Source organism: Nuphar pumila, chromosome 8, assembly GCF_984573655.1.
Source record: "Nuphar pumila chromosome 8, dmNupPumi1.hap1.1, whole genome shotgun sequence".
Classification (NCBI taxonomy): domain Eukaryota; kingdom Viridiplantae; phylum Streptophyta; class Magnoliopsida; order Nymphaeales; family Nymphaeaceae; genus Nuphar; species Nuphar pumila.
The window spans coordinates 117,550,840-117,563,101 of record NC_143256.1 but is presented as its reverse complement, the minus strand read 5'-3'; the positions used below and the strand labels follow the sequence as shown (position 1 = coordinate 117,563,101).

General features: G+C 38.3%; 1 protein-coding gene across 1 annotated transcript in view; it reads left to right on the top strand.

Annotated features, from left to right (window-relative positions):
* TOP6B (topoisomerase 6 subunit B) overlaps positions 1–12,262 on the top strand; it is a 67,235-nt gene that overhangs the window by 35,386 nt on the left and 19,587 nt on the right. The gene's annotated exons all lie outside the window — the stretch shown is intronic.

The window sequence follows — 12,262 nt, the reverse complement described above, 5'->3', positions numbered from 1 at the left end:
GGATCGAATGGGAAGAGAATACTAATTGAACCGAACAAGAATAAAAACTAAAATAAAAATGACTATTTTTAAATTTCATGATTTTATAGTGTACGAATTAAATTCTTTTCAAAATCTAAAAATAATGGTTACCAATTTACATAAAGAACATGGAAAGTGAGTGGGAAGCGTGAAAGGAAGCACATGGAAAACATGAAAAGAAGCGTGACAGAATTGCATAGGAAGCATGTACAAAAACACAGAAGAAACGTGTGAGAAGCATATAAGAAGCGTGGGAGAATCAATATTCCTATCAAGTTTTAGAAACGAGGAGTATCGCACTTCCAAAACGAGTTTCTAAGAAGCGCACTTCCCACCTATCTATGAAGTTTTCGATAACTCTGATCTAGACATAATTGTGATAGGGCCTGCGCTGCATCTAAATGAAGGGAGAGTTTGACATTCACAGAAGTGTAATGGAATAAAAAAGCATACAAAAGCCACTATGGGCAAAACACAAGTAGCACAATATCAAAAGAGCCTCTAAGGGCAAGAGAACATAGGCCACTAAAGGGCACACACAAGCGCACAAAACAATATGAAAAACATTAATTTTATTAATAGAAAATACATAAAAAAAAGCATAGCTAAAAGAGGGGTGAAGGCCCCATATATATACACGATATGGAAGGGAAGAGAGAGAGATCAACTAGCCGTTGGGCTAGTCTAATGGCTAGCCATTGGACTGGCCCAATGGCTAGCCATTGGACTGGCCCAATGGCTAGCCATTGGACTAGCCTAACGGCTAGAATACAAAAGATGAAAATACTCTTTGAAGGCTTTTTTGCCCTATAAAATAAAAAACATTGAAAATAAAAAAAAAGAAAATTACATTTTCATGCTAAAATACAATCCAAAAATATATATACATGTAAATGTGTGTATATATACAATACATGTCTTATATATATAACACCCTCTCAAATTGATGGGGAAATCATCGACAATTTGCTATGGAGAAAAAAATGAGGGGATGACAATGCTTTGGTGAAGAAGTCTATAAGTTGATATTCGAATGTCACATAAGGTAGCTCAATAGTTCCTTTGAGAATTTTTTTATGAACATAGTGACAATCCATCTCTGTATACTTTGTACGCTCATGGAAGGTGTGATTGCTCACAATATGCTTTTGTTATCGCAACACATCTTCGATGGAGTAGAGACGTCGATGCCCATATCTTTTAAAAAGGTTCTTAACCATATGATCTCCGTGATCGTGGTCACCGTTGCTCGATATTCAACTTCGGTGAAAGAAAGCAACACCTTTTGTTGCTTCTTGCACCTCAAAGAAATAAGAAAATCTCTAGAAAATACACAATAACCTGTAGTGAAAACACAATCATTAAGAGTGCCCCCCAATTGGAATAAGTATAAACAATGAAGTTTAAGGATGATGAAGATGATAGAAAAAACCCTTTAGTTATAGTGCTCTTTAAATATCTGACGATTCTCATCATGACACTCATGTGGACCGTTGTGGATGCATGTTGGAACTGTCTCGCATTGTGAACTGCATGGGCTATGTTAGGTCAAGTGATAAATAAGTATATAAGAGATCCAATCAGTTGCTAATAAGTAGTAAGGTCTTCTAAAGGAGTGCCATCATTGGCCCTCGTCTTGGCATTGATAACTTCAGGGGTACCTGCAACCTATTCATCTGAGAGACCCTACTTGGCAACAATTTCAAATGCCAACTTCATTTGAGGTGACTATAATCTCTTGGGGGAATAGACAACCTCAATTCTTAAAAAATATCTTAGAAAACAAAGGTCAGGCATGTCAAAAGTTTTTTAAGAATATTCTTAATTTTATCAATACCCTTCTTATCAGTTCTAGTGATAATCATATAATCCACACACAATAATAAAATAATTGTACCAGTCCCTATATTCTTAACGAATAGAGCAATGTTAGTATAGCAAAAGACAAATCCAATATTAATCATTACCTTGCTAAAGCAATCATTCCAGGCCTTGAGAGCTTGTTTAAGATTATATAAAGCCTTCTTAAATTTTAAAACCTTACCTTTCTTAATATCAAACTCGAGAGGAGGATTCATATATACTTCTTCACTAAGGTCATATTTAAAAAATGCATTCTTAACATCTAATTGGCAAATGAGCCATTGCTTAATAGAGGCAATGGCTATAAGGGTCCTAACACTAGTCATCCTTGCTATTGGGGCAAAGGTCTCTTCATAGTTAGTCTTATGTTAGCTTTATACCTTTCTAGGGAGCCATCACTCTTAGTTTTAACTTTAAATACCCACGTGCAACCTATGACTTTTTCTTCTAATAGCAAAGCTACAATCTCTCTAGTGTTAGCTCTACGAAGGGCATCTAGCTCTAATTTCATTGCATCTATCTAACAAGGATTGTTCTTGGCTTCGCTATAGTTTGATAGTTCATGGTAAGCAAGAATGACCATTAAACAAGCTCTATAGTTAGGATAAAAAGATTCATAGGATACAAACGTAATATGTGGTTTAGGGATGTGTTGCGATTTTTTAAGGTTACACCCTTCTATACGAGTAGGTTCTTTTATAGGAGAAGGTTCTTCTAATGATTGTTCTTGTATTTTTTAAGTGCACATTGGTTGATCCTTACTCTCATGCCGAGTATAAACTATAAACACGACGCTCATGAGATGTCTCTGTAACACCCGTGTTTTCCTAAAAAAAAAGGGAACGTTTGGATCCAACCCTGATCCGGGTCCAATCCCCCCCCCCTTCTTATTTAAGCCCCTGGGAGGGGGGTCCTTTTACAAAAAAAATGAAACCCCCTCCCCCTCTCCTCGACGCTGTCTTTCCTGCCTCTCTCTCCCTCGACTCGTCAGCGGGAGCCGACCCCCTCCCTCGGCGGCGACCTCCTATCTCCCTCTTCTCCCGTTCTTCTCTCTCCCCCCTCCCCCCGGAGGTACACGCCCCCTCTTCGTCTCTCTCTCTCTCTCTCTCTCTCTCTCTCTCTCTCTCTCTCTCTCTCTCTCTCTCTCTCTCTCTCTCGTCAGCAGGAGGGCATACCCTCCTGCCGCCACCTGGGCTCTCTGGCCAATGGGTAGGGGACGATGCCCCCTGCCTTCTTTTTGTTCGACCAGAGGGCAGGGGCATCGTTCCTGGCCTCCCTGTTTCTTTTCGGCCGGCGAGCATGGGCGACGCCCTTGCCCCCCATGTCTTTTCGGTCGGTGGGCAAGGGCGACGCCCCTACGCTCTTGCAGTTGGGCTTGGTCTGGATTGAGCCCAACCCACACCAGTCGAAACCGGACCAAGCCCAGCCTGGTCCATTGTCTCCAAGGGGCCGAGCCCAGGCTCGACCCTGTCCGAGGATAGGGCCAGGCTCAGCCAGGCAGCCGAGCCCACCCCTGTTTATATTTTATCAGCACCAAGCTCGGCTCGGTTGGGGCTGAACCAGCTTGACCCTTCCCCTCTCGCGGCTAGTCGGGCTTAGCCGAGCTGGGCTAACCCCAGGCCCCGAATCAGCTCACCCCGATTTAGAAGCCGGTTCCGCCAGGTGGACCGAACCAGGGTTCGACTCCTTGCGATCCAAACACAATATCAACACATGATTTTAAAAGATGAACTTCCTTGTGCTATTTACATAGTACACAAACCATTTAACACATCCCATCAGCGTAACAGACCTTACACGCGCATCGAAACACAAACCACTTATCACCTATACCTGGAACTGTCAGCAAGGCTGACATTTTCTGAGGTAGGGAAAAGTTGCACGAAAGACAATGAAAGGACAAATCCTAAAATATGTATAAATATATATATATATATATATATATATATATATATATATATATACGCTTTTAACTTAAGGACACAATTTTGCGATCCTTGTCATTTTTCTTTATGTCATTTATTTTTCCGCCGTGCTTTTACGTGCACAAGCTACTACTTACGCATTTATTCAGCCGAGGTGCGGTTTCGTACCTCGTACACTACTTATGCAATTTATTTAACTCGATGTGTGGTTTTCTACATCGAGTCTTGCTTTATGTCATGTACTTCGCCACTGCGCTGCTACATGCACATGCTACTGCTTACGCATTTATTTAGCCGAAGTATGGTTTTGTACCTCGTGCACTATGTAATGACCTCAATTTTGATAATTATTCATTCAAATTTATTTGAAAATAACAGGTGTTTTTCTAACTTTGGGCCTCGGATCCGTTATCGGATCCATAAAAGAATCCATAAATAACCCACAAAAGGGCGTCAAATGATACTTATAATAGTAAATTTTAATTAAACAAATAATTAATAGCATTTATAAGAAGAAAAAATAAATTAATTTTAGTATATAGGGGTCGGATCCATAGTTGGATCCACCCGGATCCGCTGTGCAGGGGCGAACCAGAACCATTTTTGAAATGGATCCTGTATCGCGGGTCCCGGGCTCGGACCCGGACCCGAGTTCAGTTTTAAAAGAGGGGAGGGGCGTTAAAATAGGAATCGTGCCTAGGGCACGATTCTTGTTTTCAAGAATCTGAAACAGAAGGTTACGCAGGGCGTAACCAACCCTGCAACTTACGAAAATGGTTCGGTGGGCCGATAAAAGGAGGAGTGGAGAGGGGTTTTTCCCTCTTCACTCAGTCGATCTCTCTCCCCCATCTATCTCGCCTCTCCCTCTCATTTTCGTGCGCTCCGGAAAAGGGGTGGTCGCCGGCAAACTTCGGCCACCAACAACCACGACAGTAGCCGTGAGTGGAGCTTTGGCCACCAGCCACCACCGAAGGCCACGGCAACAGTGAGGAGCGTCAGCCGCATCCCTGCTTTCGCGATTGCCGCCGTTGATCGCCGGAGAAATCTTCAATAAGGTACGGGACTTCTTGGAATCGGGGTGAGGAATCGAACATGGGTTCGATTCCATGGGTGGATTGAGGGGAGGATTTGGGGATTAGGTTGTTCCCCATTTCGAAAACCCAAACGATTTGGGGATTTTCAGTTTTTCTGATAAAAGGGGGGGGGGGTTGATGTATGTTAAAGGGCTTAAGACATCGGTTAATGTATTTGTTTTGGATTTTTACTAAGAAGGCTTACAGATTTTTGATGGGGGCAAATACCCTGAAATCGTGAAACAGGGGTTTTCCCTGTTTCGGCCACCCTGAACGATTGGTTTGGGAATGAAGGTTTCTCTTTGTTTTGATTGACAGTCCTTATGATAATCGATCTGCATTGTTGGTTTTTGTCATTTTATGCATGATATTAGTGAGGTCAGTGTATTTAAGTTAAAGTCTTGTGCTGTGAAATATAATTTTTGTAATCTATTTTCTGTGAGATGAAGAAGAATAGAGGAAATTACAGGTTTCTGGAAATATTTGTGCTAGCCCAGTACGTTGATACGTTAGGCTGTTTCCCTTATGGAAAGATTTATTTTCTTACTTATGGGATGCTGCTGAAGTTCAGGAGAAATGTTCATGTTAGGGTAAATTAAAGTTTTAGGGTGTTTAGTAGACTCTTGAATTGGGAAATTCCTGAATAGTTTGGGTTTCGGTTATTGTGATTGAATAACCAGATTGGGGTTCCTTCACCGTGAATATGCATAGGATGAGGGGATATATTTGATTCTGAAGTTTTTAATTTTTACATAACCTATTAATGGCAGATTGTAGCATATACCATGAGTTTTCCTTTGTTTTCTCTGCCAAGTGTTTTATGCTTGGATAAACTAGAGTAACAATACTTTAAAGTCATGCAAACAGTTGATCTTGTGTATGGAGCTAAGTCTTGATATCATTACTTACCTGAAATGCACTGTAATTGAATTTGCATACTTGAAATCTTGGAAACCAAGTTCATAAAGAATGTTTGGAAATTGTAGTTTCTGTTGATAATGGAGTAAGTTGGTCTCATAAATTTACTGCAAAAATCTTAATGTGTTGTTTCCATAATGTAGCATTGTATGCTGGACTGAGAGGTTGGATTTCCAGAAATTGAAGTTATAAGTTCGATTTGATATTGGTTATTTTGATATCAAAAGGGGACTCTGTGATATGCATATAGGCAATTTCTTGTTAATTAATTTTTGAAACTTGCTATCCTAAAAAACAGAACACTGTTATGTATACTAAAACAGGGAATAGATGGGTTTGATGATGCAACACCATTCGATGTTTTAAATTATTAAAAGTCAGCATGTGTTCCAGCTGACTGCGTGTTTATGTATACATATATATATAGTTAGATATATATATATATATATATATATACACACGTCCTGATTTCTAGTGGCAGGGCTGATTTCCATATGTTTTCATAGTTAGCCGAATGATGTTAATCGGACTTCCTATTTTCATAAATGAATATACAAAGTTCTAAACCATTATAACATGAATGCACTTCTTCTAGGTTCATGAACTGTTAAAGTCCGACAGAATCTTGCATGCATTACCTAATGTAATGTTGTAGGCTGTCTATTGGCATAAGATGGTGCTTGAGTGTAGTAAGCTCAAAGTTTGTAAGATGCAGCGTGGGATCATTGAAACATAACCTGAAAATTTCCAGTTGTGTATAATAGTGCTCATGTTACACTGTTTAGGGAGGATGGATACATAAAACTGAAATTTTATATATGTAATGTGTCTTGCTTGGATGTCTCTAGCTGAACATTATATTTTTGGCTAGAATCCATGTGTTAATTAAAAGCTTGTGTATTGGATTGTATGAAAACACTTGCCGTGGAGGTTTATGTTTTCACTTGACTGTTATGATTATGGTACGCATGAGTGGGAGCATGATTCAATTATTAGTAATGCTTCTTGAACATGTACGCTTGATTTATATGTGAAATGGTACATGTACACTCATACCCTGAAAGAAACCATGGATTGGTTAATACCCGTATGTGATGTAGGTAACACACACATATTGAAAATGCGTATGAATGAATTATGACATGCATATGTTTGGGTGTATGATTGCATAAGTGCACATTTTTGTGGCACTATTGGCCTAGTGTTATAAATAAAACACTAATTTGGTTTTATTATGTGGTGCATTGATGGCCTGAATGGACATCATCGGCCTGGAGAGCCGTGAGTTTGGTTTGCTTTCACATATGTTTTTAAATGCATCACTTAAACCACATGAGATGGTTTGACACTTTACTACACTGTTCTAATGGTTTATACGGGCTGGAGTCCCGAATGGGTCCCTACAAGGGAGGATGCGGGGTTTTCACTTTACTTTTGCATATGTGTGGCAAACTTAAAGAATGAACTTTAAATAAAAATAATGAATAAGAATAATGTCATATACATTCTGGGATATCTCATCTGGAGTATGAGAATCTTGGATATCCGGTCTTGGGGAGACTGTGAGGATACAAAAACTCTGTGTGCGTTGTTGCCCCTGAACCCGATATTGAGGTTCTTCTCCTGGCCACGGTTTTAGGGAGAACCCGCCACTTTACCCGAGAGTGGTGTGTTAGTTACAGCTGTGAGTTTATGATACCAAGGAAGTGACACTTGTGGGCGTGGGGTGTCCCTTGTGTCCCCGACATTAGATGTGAAGGTCTAATGTTCCGATGGATGGTGCTGTTTCCTGATATCGGTCGAGGGCTAAGTTGGAACCCAGTAATAAAATACAAATTGTTTGTTAAGCTACCCTGGGAACCTACTTGACCTCGGGGTTTGTACCCGTTTGGTGTATCCGCGGGCCACGGTAATTAAAAAGAGGAACTTAAGGATGTGTGCATCTAATAGGGCATGCATATGGAAAGATGAAACTTAAATGAAAGATAACAGAAGAAATCATGCATTGCACATAATCATGCATTTTTCTGTTATGCATTAGATCATGCATGTTCGAATCATTCTTGATATCATGACATCATTTGGTGGTAGCATATGATTTACTTTGTGAAATCATGCTGAAAGGTTTGATTATTTAGTTATTGATATATGACACTGCTTTAATGTTCTTGACGGGTGAGTATATGCAATTATTGATAGTTATGAATATTTAAATGTTGCAAATTTTATATTTGCACTCACTCAAATCACTGCATGAAATCTTATCCATGTTCTTTCTCTCACCTGGTTTCTTTAGAAGTAGCTGTGCTCAAAATTTCGGTTCTGACACCCTACTTTGTTGGTTTTTCACAGGAAATGGTGAACAGTGAAGTTGGATATGCGTCTGGGGATGGATGAGTTATACTTGGGCTTGTCAGCTTCAGTAGAGGACATAATGGCTCTTTCTTTTGTCTTTCAGTTCTTTTAATTTCTGCAAGTGTTACTTTACTTTCAGTTGAAGAAAACCTTGTCTTTGAAATTTACTTACTCATTAATAAAAGAGTTTTAGTTGGTTGATTTGGATGATAATTGCAACTTCGTTTGTGGTGGATGGACTATCCAATGGAAAGTGAAACTGTGAGGACCCCAGATCTCTGGGAAGGTTTCCGCAACTCTTAGAAAAAAAAATATTCCGCATTTTTAAAAGGGTCTGGATTGGGGTCGTTACACACTGCTTACGCAATTTATTTAACTCGATGTATAGTTTCACACATCGACTCTTGCTTTATATCATTTACTTTGTCGTCGCACTGTTAAGTGTAACTTATGCATTTATTTAACTGAGGTACGGTTTCGTACCTCATGCACTGCTTACACATTTATTTAGTTGAGGTACGATTTTGTATATTGTGCACTATTTACGTATTTATTTAGCTCGATGTGCGGTTTCGCACATTGAGTCTTGCTTTGTACGTTGTCGCCGCGCTGTAATGTGCACATGCCTGCATTATATAATATATGTATTATACGTACATATATACAACCTCGTAAGGTACACAATTTGCGTACTCTTCCCTATCCTGTATCATGCATGCTCTTTTTAAAAGATGTGGATTCGCGCATGTTCGCCAAAGCCTTAAAAAAAAAAATGGGATTTTGGTGTAAGTTTTATAAAAGATATTTTTTTAAAAGACTATTTTCAGTAAAACGGTTGTGCGAACCGAACACCAAATAATAAAACCGGTTCGCACTAATGGTGAGATCCGGGTCGAACTCAGGGAACATGAACAAAATCTAAATATTCCAAATAGAAGCACACCTTTATTGCCTTAAAAATAAAAATTAAAGTGCAGCAAACAAGCACGTAAACCCTATTACAAAATGTCGAGCAGAAGGGAAATTAATACAACCCAATTAAATGTGGCCAAGGCCCTACTTTAACTAAAAAAAAGAAAAGAAATAGAAAAAGAAGACGCTTCTCCTCGCAAACCACGATCCTTGCATGCGGGTGTCGGAATCTGGGTGCGTCCACCTCAACACCAACCTTCTAGCCCACGTCAGCCACTTGCACAAATACAAACAAGCAAACACAACAACAACTACCACACGACTAGGTTAGTTCAAAACGATTAAATAAGAGCAGTACACATAGAATAAAAGAACTAAAAAAAATTAGACACAACTCCCCAACGTGATTCTGTTCCAGGACACGACACCACAAAAACAAAAATCACAAAACAAAGCTTAAAAACTGCAAAAAATAATGATTTTGTCCTACATGATTTATAGAATCGCCTGTCTGGACAAATTCTCGTAAATCAGACGAACGAATAAGCAAACAACGTCAGATCCTAATGAAAATTTGCAGATATGTTCCTGACACGCTCAGGAATCCAACGCAATTTATGGAATAAAAAAATTCCACAGAAAGTTACATAAAATGACGATGACAATAAAAAAAACATAAAACCGACGCACACGAAATTTCTGGACAGAATTCGGGAAAACAGTGCGACAGTTCGTCAAATGGATTCAGATCTTGACGAAATTTTTCAAAAATATTCTAGACTCGTCCAGAGACCTAACCCAATTTACGGATTTGAAAAATACGTCCGAAATCTCCAGATACGCACAAAACAATATCAGGAAAAAATAAAAAACAGAAATTCTACACTACCGATTTTACATAAACTCGACAACTATTCTAATTATTTAAAAAAAAAAAAATAAATCCTAACCAATCAGATCAACAGAAAATGAAAACAAAGTGATCTCCTAAATAACAGAAATAAAAATTAAAAATAAAAATTTAGAAAAAACAACAACTATTATATACTTGGCGGCTTGGGTTGCGCAATAGCTGACTCTAGCCGTCAGTTATTCTCTTTTTCTTTTCTTTTTTATTTATCTAAAAAAAATCACATAGAAAAAATCCAAAATATCTACTAAACAAACTAAGATTAAACCTAATCTAATCAAGAAAAAAATCAGAAAATAATAGAAATTAAAACCTAGATCTAACAATAGAGAGAAGAAGGCAATGAGGTACCGAACCGGCGTCTCTCGACGGATTGGATTGAGAAGAGAGCGAGCTATGGCCTCGTGGAACGTGCAGTCACCTCCCGGAGTTGTCCTCACGAACCTGCAGAAAACAAAAAGAGAAGAAGAGGAATATAAATAAGAAGAAAAAAGAAAAACGTTGAGAAGAAGAGGAGAAGAGAGGATTTCACGTGAGATGGAAAGTGGGGAAAAAGAAGAGGGGGGCTGTTGAAGAGAGAGGGCCAAAACTGATTTTACGCCCCTCTCCTTCTATTTATATTAGTTTTTTAGGTTAAAACAAAAATTACAAAAGTTATTTATAATTTAAAAACTATTTCAAAAGACTACCTACATCTAGCCTAAATTACAAAACAAGGTGGCGCCAAGGAGGGGTATTTTTGAAATTTATGAGTTAACTACAGTGGATTTGGATCAAGTGGGCAGTTGATCACGTGTGGATCGAATCCAAGATCCATCAGACATCATTTGGATTGGATCTCGAACTGATTCTCGTTAAAATTCCCTCCAAAACCATAAAACGGCTATAATTTCATCATTTTAGCTCCGAATTGGACGAAATTCGAACCATGGCTCCTTGACACCTGAAACATCATGAATATGAGCATCAAAACAATAAAAGACGCATAAATGCATGAATTTAATAATAATAATGAATGCATTTTCTTGTATTATCAGATTTCTTGCGAGAATCCAATATTCAAATATGTGCGGTTTTGAAAAGCAAATTCCAGCACTTAAGGTTGCCTAAATTGCAACTAAGTTTTTCGCAAACCGGTGCAATAGAAAAAAATGTTTACAAACTTTTGTATGATATCTGATATGACCCAGATATCCCCGGTTGGGAGCATGGGAAGGTGAAAATTGCTAAGGTCGGTGTAATATCGTGTGTTTTAGTACTTAGTTAAATTAGAAATTTCTGAAAATTTGTCTAAGTGTGGAAGAAAAATCAATAAACCTTCGATATTAAGGATATGATATTTGAGTCTGGGTCTGGCTTTGGTCTCATTAACAATACTTAAACGAGCCAATTAAAGGGTGATAAAAATTTGTATTCTTAACCTTTAAATGTAAGCGAAATTCGGGCGAATTTCAAAGGCAAAATTCAAAATATATATTGTTAGATGCGTCTTAGAATACTGAGTACAACAGTAATTTACTTTTCCGAATTCGGGCTACGGTTGACCCAAAAATCGTAATTTTTCAAAAAAGGCCTGCCTCGATGGCCCGGGTCCAAATTTGGATAAGACTGGATCCAATCCATTTGATCCAAATTAATATGAACCTGGACTCAGTCCAAGACCCATATTAAGTAGAATCTGATCCAACTTGAAATCCAAATGGATTTTGGATATGGATTTAGATCTTGATCCAAAATCTAGATCCAATGAAATTAAAGTTCTAAGATCAGAATAAATGTTTAAATTGAAGATATTTAATGTTAAAAAGACTCTCAGAGGGATAAGATACTTTCTGATTTTTTTGGGTAATTATTAATTAATAAATAAATAATTATTTTATTATAGAAATGAAGAAATTCCGAAAATTATTGGATAAGGGTAGCTAGGGTTTCTAGAGGAACCCATAGCTATTATGAAATTAAAAAAGAGTAAGTAATGTAAACAAAAAAGTAAGAACTCTATGGAATTAGGAAAGAGTTAAAAAAGTCAAATTAGAATTTTCTTAGAAAGGGTAAAGTGTGTTGGAGATGGACTCCCACATGGGAAGTCCTATCTCCAGCACACATTAGAAGGGCCTAGAAAGGAAGTGTAAGATTGCGTATTTTTGGTCCTTAGTCTATGTATGAGTTCTTCAAAATTTGGCTAAGTTTAGTAGAAAAATCATTTGAGGCTCGATTTTTTGACCCATGTCTTAGAGTCTGGGCTTGACCTAGGTCTCATCGACAGGGTCGAGGCGAGCCAATCG